Source organism: Nerophis lumbriciformis, linkage group LG05, assembly GCF_033978685.3.
Source record: "Nerophis lumbriciformis linkage group LG05, RoL_Nlum_v2.1, whole genome shotgun sequence".
Lineage (NCBI taxonomy): Eukaryota > Metazoa > Chordata > Actinopteri > Syngnathiformes > Syngnathidae > Nerophis > Nerophis lumbriciformis.
This window is the reverse complement of record NC_084552.2, coordinates 58,040,333-58,060,332: the sequence shown is the minus strand read 5'-3', so window position 1 is coordinate 58,060,332 and position 20,000 is coordinate 58,040,333. Positions and strand designations below refer to the sequence as shown.

Here is a 20,000-nt window from a genome sequence, read left to right as displayed (position 1 = left end):
TTATTATTTTTTATTTCTTGTGTGGCCCTGCTTTAGGGGACCTTTTTTTTTTGTTCCCATACCGTCAAAGGTCCCCTTAAGGTGACTGTGTAAACAGAGCGATGTCCCTATTAAGTAAGCGTTGCCAGAACACACACACACACACACACACACACACACACACACACACACACACACACACACACACACACACACACACACACACACACACACACACACACACACACACACGGCAAACAGCATCCCATAAATCTCCCTCACACACAAATCTCATCTGGAGGAAAATGCAAGTCTGCCATTAAAAGAGGAACCAATGTCAGATGAATATGGGATGAATTTGCCCTATGAATAAAATAGCGAGGCCCCAGGTGATTATTACCTGGGCTTTATCAGGAAACTGCCATATTACTCCATTTTATATCTTAGGAGAGCGGGCGGAAGGTTCTTATGCCGACATGAAAAGAGGGAGGAGAAGAAGTTGAAGTGATGGGGTCATGATGTAAATAACACACAGCAGGTGTTGAGCATCATTCATCACATGCTGCATTGTAAAGGTGCGTGCTCACATCTGTCCAGCGTTTTCACGAGGCAGGGAAAAAAAGTCGCCGTCCTGCCGGGACTCAGAGCAAATTCCTCCGAAACGTCGAGTTTGTCCACGGCCGTGACATTTTCCTCTGCGCGTGTACTCTGAATGACTCCCTTCAAAATGTCAGCGCACACTGACCCGCGCTAAACGCCTCAGTGGACGCACGGCTGGAAATGACAAACACAACACGTGAAATATGTCAATGTGTTGCGTTGGATTTATGCTGCTAGTCCGCAGAACGGAAACCGTGCAAAAATACCACCAGCAAACAGCTTGGCTTTTAGCTCGGCAGTCAGCACGCTCGCCTCTCACACCGGCAACCCGCTCGGCACGGTGGGGGACAAAACAACGCACTTCACGGTCAAAATCGAGGGCCCCTTAAGGCAGTGGTCCCCAACCTTTTTGTAACTGCGGACCGGTTAACGCTTGAAAATGTGTCCCACGGACACATTTAAAAAAAAATAAATAAAAAAAAATCTTGTAAAACCGGCTCATCATCCATGTCATCATTCAAAGAAATAGCATGATCCTCCCTCTAAGCCTCTACACGTTTTATATCTAACATTTAAAAATTGCACCTGTCTAGTGTTTCTGTAATTTTTTTATACTCACATGTACTTCACTCCTATTTGATTTGACTCGTTTGCTGTATATTTTGTTTTTGCTGTTTTTAGGTACACATTTTTAAGATCTGTCTAGGGACAACAAATAATAATAATAATAATAATAATAATAATAATAATAATAATAATTAAAAAAACCTTTTGGCTAATTCTGAAGCATCAATTGCAGTAATGTTGATGTCTGTGTCAAACAAAACCAATGAAATAAAAAATAAATACAAATAATTAGAGATGTCCGATAATATTGGCCTGCCGATATTATCGGCCGATAAATGCGTTAAAATGTAATATCGGAAATTAATCGGTATCGTTTTTATTTTTTATTTTATTTTTTAATTAAATCATTATAAAAAAAAACACAAGATACACTTACAATTAGTGCACCAACCCAAAAAAACTCCCTCCCCCATTTACACTCATTCACACAAAAGGGTTGTTTCTTTCTGTTATTAATATTGTGGTTCCTACATTATATATCAATATATATCAATACAGTCTGCAAGGGATACAGTCCGTAAGCACACATGATTGGTCCACTAATAGTACTAACCTTTAACAGTTAATTTTACTAATTGTCATTACTAGTTTGTATGTACCGTATTTTTTGGACTATAAGTCGCAGTTTTTTTTTCATAGTTTGGCCGGGCTCCAGTGCGATTTACATGTTTTTTTCCTTCTTTATTATGCGTTTTCGGCAGGTGGGACTTATACTCCGGTGCGACTTATACTCCGAAAAATACGGTAACTGTTTTATATTGTTTTTTTATTCAAGAAAATGTTTTAAATTTATTTTATTTTATTAAAAAAAATTTAAAGTACCTTATCTTCACCATACCTGGTTGTCCAAATTAGGCATAATAATGTGTTAATTCCACGACTGTATATATCTGTTGATAGCAGTATCGGTTGGTATCGGTAATTAAAGAGTTTGACAATATCGGAATATCGGCAAAAAGCCATTATCGGACATCCCTACAAATAATTACAGTTTGTTTGTTTTGGATTAAATCCTATGAAATTGCATGATCAGGCTAAAATGCTACAATGCAATTTTAATAATTTGCACAGTTAAAATTAAAATAATTGTTACACATTTGCACCTACAAAATTGGAAAAAAATGAAAATAAAATAACAATTACCATTAAAACCCAGTACTTACTAGGGCTGTGAATCTTTGGGCACGATTCGATTCAAAACTATTCTTGATTCCAAATCAATGCCTTTTTGATAACATTGGACACCAGTTCTATGATTAACTACATTCCTCCATAAAATAGATTAACAGCTCTGATAAATGTCTATATTACTGCTTTTGTTTAATACAATTCTACTCAAACATTTTATAAAAGGTAACAGGACAGATTTAAAAGAATTAAAACATTTTTTGGAACCGATTAAGAATTGTTACGAAATAAGAAATGCGAGTACTTCAAAAATAGTTTTTTTTAACCTATAATATTTACAAGTATATATTTTTTTAGAATAGGTGCCGGGCAGAACAGGCTAAAATCCTGCAATAAAAAAAACAAGTAAAAATCTGCATCACAAAGACCATTTTTGCGATGAAAACTCAATACTTTGCAACAGTTTTTAAAAAGCAGACGATATGAAAGCACGTACGTTTTCTACGAATTCCAGCGCTTTTTTGTGCATAACAAATAAACACGCTATACAAGGATCAACTGGTTTCTCTGGAAATTTATAAAATACTGTTTGCATTTCCTAAACATTTTTAAGACCCAAACAACAAAACCGATATTTCGCCATGCATATAATCATAAAGTATGTGGATGAATGCAGTACATGTGTGTGTGGTATAATTTATTTGCAGCAGCAAGCATGCTATGATTGTCCAGAGGTAGCTATAGAACATAGAACATATATTGTTAGTCTTACTGTCATAACCACAGGAAAAACCTCATTTATCTCCGCCTTGTTGCTCATGTTGTCATTGGCGTTCTTTATGGGGGGCCGGGTTCAAATTGGATTTCCAAGCCCCGTAATCGGCGGTCTATATGACGTCTATTTTTAGCTGAAAATGTACTGTCGCTAATGAAAAAAAAAAGGATCAGATTTTCCCTTAGAAGCAAACCATAAAACGGCACTTAAATGCCAGCAATATTGACTGGCAGAAGACGCTGCTTTTCTGAAGCTCAACGACATCGGGCACTTTTACGACTCGGTCCTAATCCCTTTTACTGCCCTGTCAGGGCTCTATAGTGGGAGCCTTTTACTCGCATTTGCGACTAAAAATAGGTTGTGCTTGCATTGGGGGAAAAGAAAGTAGCACACGTGCGAATACAACTTTTCACCCTGGAATTAGCATTTTGCTCCTAAAATAAATTTGATCAAAGTAAAGTCTGTTTAGCATGTTTGAAATAAACTTAAACTATAACCAAATGGACAAGTGATTGACGCTAAAGTATAATATTTTCATACTTGACCCATGTTACAGTTAGCATGCTAACATTTGCATCCTTGTATTTTAAAACATTTTTCCAGGTACACATCCCACAGTATAATAACTTGATACTTGAAGCATGTTAGTTAGCATGCTAACATTTTCATCCAAGTATTTTAAACACATTTTCTAGGTACACATCCCACGGTATAATATTGTGATACTTGATGCATGTTACAGTTAGCATGCTAACATTTGCATCCTAGTATTTTAAACACATTTTTCAGGTACACATCCCACGGCATAATATTTTGATACTTGACACATGTTACAGTTAGCATTTTAGCATGCTAACATTTGCATCCTAATATTTTAAACATTTTTTTAGGTACACATCCCACTGGAAAAAAAAGGAGCACACGTGCAAATACAAATTTTCGCCCTTTAATTAGCAAAGTAATGTCTGTTTGAAATAAACTTAAACTATAACCAAATAGACAAGTGATTGACGCTAAAGTATAATATTTTCATACTTGATCAATGTTACAGTTAGCATTTTAGCATGCTAACATTTTCATCCTAGTATTTTAAACACATTTTCTAGGTACACATCCCACGGTATAATATTGTGATACTTGATGCATGTTACAGTTAGCATTTTAGCATGCTAACATTTGCATCCTAGTATTTTAAACACATTTTTCAGGTACACATTCCACGGTATAATATTGTGATACTTGATGCATGTTACAGTTAGCATGCTAACATTTGCATCCTAATATTTTAAACACATTTTTAGGTACAAATCCCACTGGAAAAAAAGTAGCACACGTGCAAATACAAATTTTCGCCCTTTAATTAGCAAAGTAATGTGTGTTTGAAATAAACTTAAACTATAACCAAATGGACAAGTGATTGATGCTAAAGTATAATATTTTCATACTTGACCCATGTTACAGTTAGCATTTTAGCATGCTAACATTTGCATTCTAGTATTTTAAACACATTTTCTAGGTACACATCCCACGGCATAATATTTTGATACTTGACACATGTTACAGTTAGCATTTTAGCATGCTAACATTTGCATCCTAATATTTTAAACACATTTTTTTTGGTACAAATCCCACTGGGAAAAAAAGTAGCACACGTGCAAATACAAATTTTCGCCCTTTAATTAGCAAAGTAAAGTCTGTTTGAAATAAACTTAAACTATAACCAAATGGACAAGTGATTGACGCTAAAGTATAATATTTTCATACTTGACCCATGTTACAGTTAGCATTTTAGCATGCTAACATTTGCATCCCAGTATTTTAAACACATTTTTCAGGTACACATCCCACGTTATAATATTGTGATACTTGATGCATGTTACAGTTAGCATGCTAACATTTGCATCCTAGTATTTTAAACACATTTTTCAGGTACACATCCCACGGTATAATATTTTGATACTTGACATGTTACAGTTAGCATGCTAACATTTGCATCCTAATATTTTAAACACATTTTTTAGGTACAAATCCCACTGGAAAAAAAAGTAGCACACGTGCAAATACAAATTTTCGCCCTTTAATTAGCAAAGTAATGTCTGTTTGAAATAAACTTAAACTATAACCAAATAGACAAGTGATTGCCGCTAAAGTATAATATTTTCATACTTGATCCATGTTACAGTTAGCATTTTAGCATGCTAACATTTTCATCCTAGTATTTTAAACACATTTTTCCAGGTACACATCCCACGGTATAATAGTGTGATACTTGATGCATGTTACAGTTAGCATTTTAGCATGCTAACATTTGCATCCTAGTATTTTAAACACATTTTTCAGGTACACATCCCACGGCATAATATTTTGATACTTGACACATGTTACAGTTAGCATGCTAACATTTTCATCCTAATATTTTAAACACATTTTTTAGGTACAAATCCCACTGGAAAAAAAGTAGAACACGTGCAAATACAAATTTTCGCGCTTTAATTAGCAAAGTAATGTCTGTTTGAAATAAACTTAAACTATAACCAAATGGACAAGTGATTGATGCTAAAGTATAATATTTTCATACTTGACCCATGTTACAGTTAGCATTTTAGCATGCTAACATTTGCATCCTAGTATTTTAAACACATTTTCTAGGTACACATCCCATGGTATAATATTGTGATACTTGATGCATGTTACAGTTAGCATGCTAACATTTTCATCCTAGTATTTTAAACAAATTTTCTAGGTACACATCCCACGGTATAATATTGTGATACTTGATGCATGTTACAGTTAGCATTTTAGCATGCTAACATTAGCATCCTAGTATTTTAAACACATTTTTCAGGTACACATCCCACGGTATAATATTGTGATACTTGATGCATGTTACAGTTAGCATGCTAACATTTGCATCCTAATATTTTAAACACATTTTTTAGGTACAAATCCCACTGGAAAAAAAGTAGAACACGTGCAAATACAAATTTTCGCCCTTTAATTAGCAAAATAATGTCTGTTTGAAATAAACTTAAACTATAACCAAATGGACAAGTGATTGACGCTAAAGTATAATATTTTCATACTTGACCCATGTTACAGTTAGCATGCTAACATTTGCATCCTAGTATTTTAAACACATTTTCTAGGTACACATCCCACGGTATAATATTGTGATACTTGATGCATGTTACAGTTAGCATTTTAGCATGCTAACATTTGCATCCTAGTATTTTAAACACATTTTTCAGGTTCACATCCCACGGTATAATATTGTGATACTTGATGCATGTTACAGTTAGCATTTTAGCATGCTAACATTTGCATCCTTGTATTTGAAACACATTTTTCCAGGTACACATCCCACGGCATAATAGTTTGATACTTGACACATGTTACAGTTAGCATGCTAACATTTTCATCCTAATATTTTAAACACATTTTTTAGGTACAAATCCCACTGGAAAAAAAGTAGAACACGTGCAAATACAAATTTTCGCGCTTTAATTAGCAAAGTAATGTCTGTTTGAAATAAACTTAAACTATAACCAAATGGACAAGTGATTGATGCTAAAGTATAATATTTTCATACTTGACCCATGTTACAGTTAGCATTTTAGCATGCTAACATTTGCATCCTAGTATTTTAAACACATTTTCTAGGTACACATCCCATGGTATAATATTGTGATACTTGATGCATGTTACAGTTAGCATGCTAACATTTTCATCCTAGTATTTTAAACAAATTTTCTAGGTACACATCCCACGGTATAATATTGTGATACTTGATGCATGTTACAGTTAGCATTTTAGCATGCTAACATTAGCATCCTAGTATTTTAAACACATTTTTCAGGTACACATCCCACGGTATAATATTGTGATACTTGATGCATGTTACAGTTAGCATGCTAACATTTGCATCCTAATATTTTAAACACATTTTTTAGGTACAAATCCCACTGGAAAAAAAGTAGAACACGTGCAAATACAAATTTTCGCCCTTTAATTAGCAAAATAATGTCTGTTTGAAATAAACTTAAACTATAACCAAATGGACAAGTGATTGACGCTAAAGTATAATATTTTCATACTTGACCCATGTTACAGTTAGCATGCTAACATTTGCATCCTAGTATTTTAAACACATTTTCTAGGTACACATCCCACGGTATAATATTGTGATACTTGATGCATGTTACAGTTAGCATTTTAGCATGCTAACATTTGCATCCTAGTATTTTAAACACATTTTTCAGGTTCACATCCCACGGTATAATATTGTGATACTTGATGCATGTTACAGTTAGCATTTTAGCATGCTAACATTTGCATCCTTGTATTTGAAACACATTTTTCCAGGTACACATCCCACGGCATAATAGTTTGATACTTGACACATGTTACAGTTAGCATTTTAGCATGCTAACATTTGCATCCTAATATTTTAAACACTATTTTCAGGTAAAAATCCCACTGGAAAAAAAAGTAGCACACGTGCAAATACAAATTTTCGCCCTTTAATTAGCAAAGTCTGTTTGAAATAAACTTAAACTATAACCAAATGAACAAGTGATTGACGCCTAAGTGTCAATGATCCCTCTGTGTGCGTGCGCTCTCCTAGCTCACACACTCAGTCTTCCAACACGGAAGAAGCAAAGTCTTAGTTGGAGGAACTAGTCCTGCATAAGACTTTTTTTTCCCAACACCTTGAAACTTGACATATACTGCACTGTGCTATGATGGTTGGAGGGAATAGTGAACAACCAATCAATGACTGAAGTGACAAACTTGCCATCCAAATAATACCCCGTTTGTTGACAAGAACACAGCCATGGAAGCACGTTCAACCTTTTTATAAAGCAGAGGTAACACAAACCAGTGCAGGATTCAAAAGAGCTGCCGACAAACAAGTTAACAAAAACAGCTCAAGCTAAAATGCCTGAGAGACTCAGACTGAATTTTTAAGTAAAGCATTAAATATTTTCCCAAGTTAGGAATATACATTTATTAAAGTGTCGCGTCGGATTCGCATCTTATTGCACGGATCGTTTTCGCAGGATGCAGACGGAACTCCGGAGGCAAAGTGCAGGTAAGACAATGATTTATTTACCATAAATCAGTCAAAATCCAAAAATACAGGAAAATGCAAACAAACATAAGAAAAGTGTGCCAAAGCTAAGGGAATAGCTAACAGGAAGACTTAGCATTGAATCAGGAATCAAATAGTATACCCACCTAACTTGCTGTGTAGCGCAAACAAGACAGCCAGACTGAGTGTGGCGAAAAGCAGGATTAAATAGCTCTCTGATTAGTGCCCGGGAGCAGGTGATCAGAGGCAGGTGAAAATAATCAGCCCCCACGGCAACTAAAACACAAACCCAGGGGTGCTGAAAACAGTACTAAGGGAGTCAAACTAGGGATGTCCCGATCCGATATTTGGATCGGATCGGCTGCTGATATTTGCCAAAAATTGCGTATCGGCAAGGCATGAAAAAATGCCGATCCAGATCCAGTTTAAAAAAAAACTCCAGTCCGTGTTTTCCAAAGCACCGATTTAAATAATACATTAAACTTTTCTGCTGCTCCCTAATTTCCGTTCCGCATTTTCCAGCACACCTTCAACACATCCACAGGTCTGTAGATTCTCACGCAGTTGCTTTTAGCTGCTGGCATTACACGACAGGCTCTTCTCACTCTTTCCTGTGTCTCCCTCTCACAGACAGCAAGCGCACCTTCTTACACACGTCACATACTGTCACGCCATACGTCACATACGTATACGTCCTCTCACAGCAGAGAGGTAGCAGCATGGCTAACGTTAGCTGTGATGCTAGCGCAGCCGTGTGACCAACGTTCTCTCTAAGGTGCGCGCCTGTGCAATTGCAAACTGCTCAAGCGTCCACTGCGCATAGCAATTATATGCCACGCACAAAATCAAATAAAAAAATAAGCGCATAGCAATTTTCGACACACGGACACGACAGAGAAAACAGTTTTCGTCATCATTGTTCAAATATTGTAACGTCTGTCGAGACGCTTATCTCCATTCGGTGCCACACGCCCACACCATCAAAATGCTGAGGCAAACATTTCCACATCAACACCGTATGAAAAAATTAGTGATTTTTTTAGTTGTGATTTCCTTCTCTGCATGAAAGTTTAAAAGTAGCATATATTAATGCAGTATGAAGAAGAATGTTTTAATGTAGACATGCAAGCCTTGAAAGAAAATGTTGAAAATCAAGACTACATTTCCTGCAAATGGGTGCATTTCTACCCTATATTTTAACTTTAGATTTATTCTCATATCAAACTCTTTTGGCTGTCTTTTTGACACTTACATCCGGCGCCCCCCTCCACACCCTGGATTATAAATAATGTAAATAATTCAATGTGATTATCTTGTGTGATGACTGTATTATGATGATAGTATATATCTGATAGTATATATCTGTATCATGAATCAATTTAAGTGGACCCCGACTTAAACAAGTTGAAAAACTTATTGGGGTGTTACCATTTAGTGGTCAATTGTACGGAATATGTACTTCACTGTGCAACCTACTAATAAAAGTCTCAATCAATCAATCAAAACACACAGAATCATCATACTGCTGTGATTATATGCATCAAGTGTTCATTCAAGGCTAAGGCAAAATATCGAGATATATATTGTGTATCGCAATATGGCCTTAAAATATCGCAATATTAAAAAAAGGCCATATCGCCCAGCCCTAGTTCAATGATGCCATTTCTGTTTGTCATGTATAATTTTGTCTATTTTGTGTTTATCCTTGAATAAACAGGTCAGTTTCTTGTTACCAACCATTGTGTATTATTCAAACTCCCCTAATTCAGCTGGCTAGTTGTTATCAAGAGTACTAAAACCCTTTTCAACATGATTCTGACAACTAAGTAGGCTAAATAACTTTAAACTTTAATACATGCTCGGATAGGCCAGTATCGGTCAGTATCGGTCGGTATCGGATCGGAAATGCAAAAACCTTATCGGTATCGGATCGGAAGTGCAAAAACCTGGATCGGGACATCTCTAAGTCAAACTAAAATAAAACATGCCATAAAAGAGTCATTCTGTAAGTAATTAAATAACATTTTCATTAAAGTAAGGAGTAACTAAAATGAATTTAATTAAAACTTTTTTTAAAAGTCATTATCAGAAGTCATCCTGTCAGGCAGCTTCATGAAGGTTGTGTTCTTTGTGTCTAAGTCCTATAATAATGTTTATTGTTAAAGGTCAATTAGTTGACCTTTAAAAATGTCCTCTTAAACCAGGGCACCTAATTTCACATTTTGTTCTTTTGTTAGCTGAAGAATTGAGCATAGCTAAATGTTTGGTTTTTTTAAAAGAAGATTGGAGATTATATTTGACTTTTCTTATATTATTTTCAAGGCATTTTATTTGTTCTGATCTCAAAACACCTCCTAAATTGGGATCCTATTACGCAAAACCTTCTTTTCTTACTTCTTGGTGCTCGTTCTTGTGTATTTGGGATTTAAAATCAAGGCATGGCGTTTAGATATTTTAGTTATGTCAACTCAACGGATTTTTCCCATTTATGGCTTAGTTTACTATATCGAGACATAGTCATTAGGGACAGTGCTAGCACAGTTTAGGGATGTTCTCCGTTTAATTGAGCGTTGCAGTAGTCCCTCCGAGGAATGTTGATAAATGTCAGAATAATTGTATCCAAGTTATGTGTTGCCATGAGTTCCCAGCAAGAGGACAAAAGCTGTCTTTGATCCTACCAAGCAAAAGGCTTGTAAAACTGCACTGTGTAGGATGGGAAGCGACATGAATGTGTCGGTTTTCTTTGATGTATTGTAATCCACAGGAAGATTTTGTCTTGACCCGAGATCTACAAAGCGGAGAGGAAGCAGGACCTGACTCCCCTCCAGGCAACTTTTCTTTGAACTGTTTTGTGACCTAAGGTAGCGGCTGTTTACGACCCCCTTCCCTTAGGAACAGCTGTTGCCATGTAATCAGGGAAAGTCCAAATAAAAGAGGAGGCGTACAATCTTTCGTCAGAGCGTGGTGGGAGACTGTACAAAGAGTACAGCCCAGACGTTTCTCCTCAAATGAGCTAAATTGAATTCTGTCTCTGTTTAATTCCCTGCTTCTTTGTCTGTTTAATAGATGTCATCAGTGTTTGAACCTGACAATTGATACACTGGATACACAAGGATACAGTTATACTTTGTTTCTGCTAAACTTCTATTCAGCAGTGAGTTAACATGTCCTTTGTAATATATAAGGTCAGTTTAGGAGCGTCGTGGCCGCATCCATTCAAAATCCCATAGAGATAATTGCTAATTTACCATCACTGCGTATGCTGTCATTGTGACAGATTTACGGCCGTATTTCTGAAACAACCATACTATTTAAGTTTATACTGTAGCTGAACTTTTTCCTTCACCTTATACCATGTCTTTTCATAGTTTTTTTTGCCAATTTATTGTGTTTTGTTTACTTTTTTAATGAATGCCAAAACCGCATTGCAGTTTTGAATGGACTTCCCTGCGGTAGGAGATATCGCGAGCGTTCTGGCGCCTCGCAGACGGCCGGACGAGCGTAAACAAGTCGGGAGGCGCACAGATGGCGGTCTTGTGTTGTAGCGCACGTGGCTCTTTGGGCGGCTTAACTGACGTTTGGGAACTGAATGCGGAGCAGAAAAATCCGAACATCTCAAACAAGCTAGCAGACTGTTGTTTCAGTTTTATTCTTGTGTCCATGACGTCTCTTGTTTGCATTTGAGGGGTTTTTTGGGCTTATAAAAGCAGAACTTCTTTGCAGAATTAAAACATTTAATACACCTCATGATTCTGGAAGGAGTTCATTTTTAGAAGCCATGAACAGGCTCATCAGTACCATAATTACCGGTATTTTATTGGAGAACATTTTTATATATATTAACCGCACTATAAGCCGCATATATATATCAATACAAAGTAATTCTGTAAATGTTTACTTACATACCTTAATTGTTTCCAAACAGTGTCTGTCACAAGGTAGTAAAACGGCTGATCAAACAAAACAGAAGTCATTGTCATGGACCCACTAGCTGCGGAAACTAGCTCTCCAATCAGCTAAACAGACTCAAAAACTCCACGGTGATGTTTTGGTGAATTTACAAAAAATAAAAAAATAAAATTGATTTTTTTTTATTTTTATTGGAGAACATTTTTATATATATTAACCGCACTATAAGCCGCATATATATATCAATACAAAGTAATTCTGTAAATGTTTACTTTCATACCTTAATTGTTTCCAAACAGTGTCTGTCACAAGGTAGTAAAACGGCTGATCAAACAAAACAGAAGCCATTGTCATGGACCCACTAGCTGCAGAAACTAGCTCTCCAATCAGCTAAACAGACTCAAAAACTCCACGGTGATGTTTTGGTGAATTTACAAAAAATAAAAAAAATAAATTGATTTTTTTTTTTTTATTGGAGAAAATGTTTATATATATTAACCGCACTATAAGCCGCATATATATATCAATACAAAGTAATTCTGTAAATGTTTACTTACATACCTTAATTGTTTCCAAACAGTGTCTGTCACAAGGTAGTAAAACGGCTGATCAAACAAAACAGAAGTCATTGTCATGGACCCACTAGCTGCGGAAACTAGCTCTCCAATCAGCTAAACAGACTCAAAAACTCCACGGTGATGTTTTGGTGAATTTACAAAAAATAAAAAAAATAAATAGATTTTTTTTTTTTTTTATTGGAGAAAATTTTTATGTATATTAACCGCACTATAAGCCGCATATATATATATATACCAATACAAAGTAATTCTTTAAATGTTTGCTTACATACCTTAATTGTTTCCAAACGGTGTCTGTCACAAGGTAGTAAAACGGCTGATCAAACAAAACAGAAGCCATTGTCATGGACCCACTAGCTGCGGAAACTAGCTCTCCAATCAGCTAAACAGACTCAAAAACTCCACGGTGATGTTTTGGTGAATTTACAAAAAATAAAAAAAATCAATTGATTTTTTTTTTTTTTTTATTGGAGAAAATTTTTATATATATTAACCGCACTATAAGCCGCATATATATATCAATACAAAGTAATTCTGTAAATGTTTACTTACATACCTTAATTGTTTCCAAACAGTGTCTGTCACAAGGTAGTAAAACGGATGATCAAACAAAACAGAAGCCATTGTCATGGACCCACTAGCTGCGGAAACTAGCTCTCCAATCAGCTAAACAGACTCAAAAACTCCACGGTGATGTTTTGGTGAATTTACAACAACAACAAAAAAAAAAAATCTATTATACGTTAAAAATACTACTGACACTTGTAAACCTGTTAGCATATTCGCTAATGACGCTACGATAGCATATGCAAATATGCATGAAAACCCTCCTGCATACATCACAGATGGGACGGTTTCGTCAGTAAGAATTGTTTTAGTTATATTGTAAAACTTACAAATGTTGCTCGGAGGTATGAATGAAGAATCTTTTCGAGCAGGAACGCTATGGACGGCTGTACTTCCGGCTTAAGGCATACAAACGGGAAGTACCGGTACATTTTCAGCCCACAACTCGTCCAAAAGATGGCGCCATAGCACAAACAATACCACACATCGAAAACATGGCAGTGAGCGAAGAAAAATCTACGAATTAGCCGCACCGTTTTAAAAGCGTACGAAAAAAAGTAGCAGTTTATAGTCTGAAAAACACGGGAACATTATCATCAGCGTCTGGACATTTTGGCTCCGTATATGGCAGCGTATTAATTTCAGGGACACATCACAATGTTCGCTTTTCCCTTCAACAATACTAATAATGGCAGACTTCATTAAAGACAACAAAGACTACTTTGGGACAAATGATGATCCAGAACCTTATATTTTTGAGCCTGAATATAAGGAGGATGACCTACAAGTTTTAGAAGCTGTGTGCTAAACAGATGCAGCTATTGTGAAACACTAAGCATCACTTAGCAGTACTGCTACGTGCTAAACAAGAAATACAAACTATGAACATAATATAACACTTACTGCACAATGTCTGCTCTCACTGATGGGATGTTTATATCTTCCCATTTAGGTGAATAATTAATCATAATCCTCAAAAAAAAAGTTGCCGCAAACGAGCATTTTTGTGTGTCTTTCTCGCCATCTCCAGGTCTAAGTTGGATCTCCAAGTAGACTAATTTCCTGGTTTATGTCCACAACCTTCTACTATCCAGGTGAGACGCATGATTTATAATCTAGAATTTACCCAAAACTACATTTAATCAGAGACATAATCTACAATTAATGGCAAAGGTTGATACAATGTAAGTCCAATAACAGTAAAATATTTTGATAATTGACGCCTCTTACAGTTAGCATTTTCGCATGCTAACATTTGTATCCTAGTATTTTAAGCACATTTTTTTTTAGGTACACATCCCACGGTAAAATATTTTGATGCATGTTACAGTTAGCATTTTAGCATGCTAAAATGTGCATTCTAGTATTTTATAACATTGTTCAGGTACACAACCCACGGTAAAATATTTTGATAATTGACACATCTTACAGTTAGTATTTTAGCATGCTAACATTTGCATCGTAGTATTTTAAACAAATTTTTCGGGTACACATCCCCCGGTAAAATATTTTGATGCATGTTACAGTTAGCAATGTACCATGCTAACATTTGCATCCTAGTGTTTTAAACACATTTTTAAGGTACACATCCCACACTAAAATATTTTGATACTTCGCGCATGTTACAGTTAGCATTTTAGCATGCTAACATTTGCATCGTAGTATTTTAAACACATTTTTCGGGTACACATCCCACGGTAAAATATTTTGATGCATGTTACAGTTAGCAATGTACCATGCTAACATTTGCATCCTAGTATTTTTAACACATTTTTCAGGTACACATTCCACAGTATAATATCTTGATACTTGACGCATGTTACAGTTAGCATGATAACATTTGCATCCTAGTATTTTAAACACATTTTTCAGGTCCACATCCCACAATATAATATTTTGATAATTGATGCATCTTACAGTTAGCAATGTAGCATGCTAACATTTGCATCCTAGTATTTTAAACACATTTTTCAGGTACACAACAGACGGTAAAATATTTTGATAATTGACGCATCTTACAGTTAGCATTTTCGCATGCTAACATTTGCATCCTAGTATTTTAAGCACGTTCTTTAGGTAAATAGCCCACGGTATACTATTTTGATGCATGTTACAGTTAGCAATGTACCATGCTAACATTTGCATCATAGTGTTTTAAACACATTTTTCAGGGACACATCCCACGGTATAATATTTTGATACTTGACACATGATACAGTTAGCATTTTAGCATGCTAACGTTTGCGTTCTAGTATTTTAAACATGTTTTTCAAGTACACATCCCACGTTATAATAATTTGATACTTGACACATTTTACAGTTAGCATGCTAACATTTGCATCCTGGTATTTTAAACACATTTTTCCAGGTACACATCCCACGGTAAAATATTTTGATACTTGACGCATGATACAGTTAGCATTTTAGCTAAAGACATAGACTTAGACTTAAACAAACTAATGATCCACAAGGGAAATTGTTCTAGCATGCTAACGTTTGCGTCCTAGTATTTTAAACATGTTTTTCAAGTACAAATCCTACGGTATAATATTTTGATACTTGGCGCATGCTACAGTTTGCATTTTGGCATGCTAACATTTGCATCCTAAACATGTTTTTCAAGTACAAATCCCGCGGTATAATATTTTTGGTACATGACGCAAGTTACAGTTAGCATTTTAGCATGCTAACGCTTGCATCCTAGTATTTTAAAACACATTGTTCAACTACACATCCCACGTTATAATAGTTTGATACTTGACGCATGTTGCAGTTAGCATTTTAGCATGCTAACATTTGCATTCCAGTAATTTTCAGGTACACCATATAGTGACGTCTATTTCCCTTTGTTTTTTTAATTGCTTTGTTTGCTGTATAAACTTATTGATGTTTATAGGTGGACATGTTTAAGATCTGTCCAGGGACACCGGATGAAAAACAATTTTTGATATTTTGGTGCATCAATGCTGATTATGTACACTGTCTCTGTCAAATAAGCCAAAACATACAAAGTAGATGTACAAATAATTAGGGATGTCCGATAATGGCTTTTTGACGATATCCGATATTGTCCAACTCTTTAATTACCGATACCGATATCAACAGATACAGATATCAACCGATATATATACAGTCGTGGAATTAACACATTATTATGCCTAATTTGGACAACCAGGTATGGTGAAGATAAGGTACTTTAAAAAAAAATAAAATAAAATAAAAGATAAATAAATTAAAAACATTTTCTTGAATAAAAAAAGAAAGTAAAACAATGTAAAAACAGTTACATAGAAACTAGTAATTAACGACAATTGGTAAAATGAACTGTTAAAGGTTAGTACTATTAGTGGACCAGCAGCACGCACAATCATGTGTGCTTACGGACTGTATCCCTTGCAGACTGTATTGATATACAGGTAAAAGCCAGTAAATTAGAATATTTTGAAAAACTTGATTTATTTCAGTAATTGCATTCAAAAGGTGTAACTTGTACATTATATTTATTCATTGCACACAGACTGATGCATTCAAATGTTTATTTCATTTAATTTTGATGATTTGAAGTGGCAACAAATGAAAATCCAAAATTCCGTGTGTCACAAAATTAGAATATTACTTAAGGCTAATACAAAAAAGGGATTTTTAGAAATGTTGGCCAACTGAAAAGTATGAAAATGAAAAATATGAGCATGTACAATACTCAATACTTGGTTGGAGCTCCTTTTGCCTCAATTACTGCGTTAATGCGGCGTGGCATGGAGTCGATGAGTTTCTGGCACTGCTCAGGTGTTATGAGAGCCCAGGTTGCTCTGATAGTGGCCTTCAACTCTTCTGCGTTTTTGGGTCTGGCATTCTGCATCTTCCTTTTCACAATACCCCACAGATTTTCTATGGGGCTAAGGTCAGGGGAGTTGGCGGGCCAATTTAGAACAGAAATACCATGGTCCGTAAACCAGGCACGGGTAGATTTTGCGCTGTGTGCAGGCGCCAAGTCCTGTTGGAACTTGAAATCTCCATCTCCATAGAGCAGGTCAGCAGCAGGAAGCATGAAGTGCTCTAAAACTTGCTGGTAGACGGCTGCGTTGACCCTGGATCTCAGGAAACAGAGTGGACCGACACCAGCAGATGACATGGCACCCCAAACCATCACCCAACCATGCAAATTTTGCATTTCCTTTGGAAATCGAGGTCCCAGAGTCTGGAGGAAGACAGGAGAGGCACAGGATCCACATTGCCTGAAGTCTAGTGTAAAGTTTCCACCATCAGTGATGGTTTGGGGTGCCATGTCATCTGCTGGTGTCGGTCCACTCTGTTTCCTGAGATCCAGGGTCAACGCAGCCGTCTACCAGCAAGTTTTAGAGCACTTCATGCTTCCTGCTGCTGACCTGCTTTATGGAGATGGAGATTTCAAGTTCCAATAGGACTTGGCGCCTGCACACAGCGCAAAATCTACCCGTGCCTGGTTTACGGACCATGGTATTTCTGTTCTAAATTGGCCCGCCAACTCCCCTGACCTTAGCCCCATAGAAAATCTGTGGGGTATTGTGAAAAGGAAGATGCAGAATGCCAGACCCAAAAACACAGAAGAGTTGAAGGCCACTATCAGAGCAACCTGGGCTCTCATAACACCTGAGCAGTGCCAGAAACTCATCGACTCCATGCCACGCCGCATTAACGCAGTAATTGAGGCAAAAGGAGCTCCAACCAAGTATTGAGTATTGTACATGCTCATATTTTTCATTTTCATACTTTTCAGTTGGCCAACATTTCTAAAAATCCCTTTTTTGTATTAGCCTTAAGTAATATTCTAATTTTGTGACACACGGAATTTTGGGTTTTCATTTGTTGCCACTTCAAATCATCAAAATTAAATGAAATAAACATTTGAATGCATCAGTCTGTGTGCAATGAATAAATATAATGTACAAGTTACACCTTTTGAATGCAATTACTGAAATAAATCAAGTTTTTCAAAATATTCTAATTTACTGGCTTTTACCTGTATATTGATATATAATGTAGGAACCAGAATATTAATAACAGAAAGAAACAACCCTTTTGTGTGAATGAGTGTGAATGGGGGAGGGAGGTTTTTTGGGTTGGTGCACTAATTGTAAGTGTATCTTGTGTTCTTTGTTGATTTAATAAAAAAAAATTTTAATTTAAAAAAAAAAAATGATACCGATAATAAAAAAAACTATACCGATAATTTCCGATATTACATTTTAACGCATTTATCGGCAGGCCGATATTATCGAACATCTCTACAAATAATTATACCGTTTGTTTTGAATGAAATCCAGCTAAATTGCACAATCAGTCTAAATAGAAAAATTGCAGAAAAATAAAATAAAAAATGTAAATACATTTGCTGTGAAAACCTAACATTTGAAAAGGACACATTATTAATGCACTATTTTTTTTTAGTGATGGATCGCAAGAGTTAATGCATTCAATTCTATGTACTTTATGGAAATTATTTCAGAAAAAAAAAATACACTCTTATATAATTAACATTTTAAGGCTGACTGATTTAAAGTGGAAAAATAAAGTAGTATTTTTGCAGTTTTTGGGAAGCTGACATTTTTTTTTTTTGTCACTAGTGTCGAGAATCCTTAAGGTTTTAGAAATAGAAATGTATTCCCGAGGGGCTCCTTTGGTACCTTGCTGCCTCCATGAGGACCGGGGTGCAGGATGGAGGACTTCCAGGGAATGGACTGGCTGTGACGTGGAATTGGTGGGAAGGTGGTGGTGCTTTTTGGCGGTCTGTCAAGGGGGTCGTCAATGCTCTCCGTAGTGCAAGGGTGTGGAGCGGGACTCTTGTTGCGTCATAGGGCCTGAGGGGAGACAGGAGGGGAGAGGTATGGCGGGTCAAGCTCTTGAAAGTCTCCAGTCTGGATTCTTATTTATATGCGGTGCTAAATCACTCTCTGCTCTCGTACTACAATAACAATATCAAATGTGGGTGTAAAACCTGGGAAAGGAGCCGTAATGCGATCATGGTGCCAGTTGAAATGGACCAGCTGGTTATCAAAGTGTTGTCACGATGGGGGTGGTCGCAGCTTGCTCCGCGGCTGTTCTTTCAACATGCAAAAAGACGGCGCCGGACGAAGGCGTAAAGGTAGGATTGGATTTATTAACATAAATAGCTCAACTACCAAAAACACAACAAAAAAGGCAAGCGTGCCTAAAAGACATGAAGCTACTAGTTAGTGATGGGTCCAGCAACACCGATGCATCGGCGCATGCGTCGAGCTCATAGAGCAAAACCCTGTGTCGGTGCGCGTACCGCTTTTAGAAAGTCACGTGACCGATCATGAGCTGTTTTGGTCACGTGACCGATACGCCAACTGTGTCGCCTCCTCTGTGCCCTGTGAGCGGCTCTTTTCTACAGCCGGAGAAATAATAACTAAGAAGAGAAATCGTCTAAAATGTAATACGTTGGAAAAACTTTTTTTTTTTTTATAAAAATGTGTAAAAAAATTAAAAACATTCCCAGTCCACAATCATCCACAACACGTTCTCTTAGATTTCCATGTTATGATACATGTTCACATTATTTATTGACTGTATCTAAAAAAGATACAAATATATTTTTATTTAAATGAAGATATGAAATAATCCTAAATGAAATACAATGACTTGGTTTATATTATTGTATATACTAGGGCAGGGGTCACCAACGCGGTGCCCGCGGGCACCAGGTAGCCCGTAAGGACCAGATCAGTCGCCCGCTGTCCTGTTC

The 20,000-nt window shown here is 36.3% G+C and overlaps 1 protein-coding gene across 3 annotated transcripts in view; it reads right to left on the bottom strand.

Moving 5' to 3' along the window:
* Positions 1–20,000, bottom strand: part of tafa5a (TAFA chemokine like family member 5a) — a 552,376-nt gene that overhangs the window by 7,744 nt on the left and 524,632 nt on the right. For 2 of the 3 annotated variants that reach the window (XR_009815216.2, XR_009815217.2), the window contains exon 4: positions 18,919–19,092. The exons of the other annotated variant lie outside the window; for it this stretch is intronic. The gene's annotated coding sequence lies outside the window, so the exon portion shown is untranslated. The remainder of the gene's footprint in view (positions 1–18,918; positions 19,093–20,000) is intronic. 3 annotated transcript variants of the gene reach the window in all.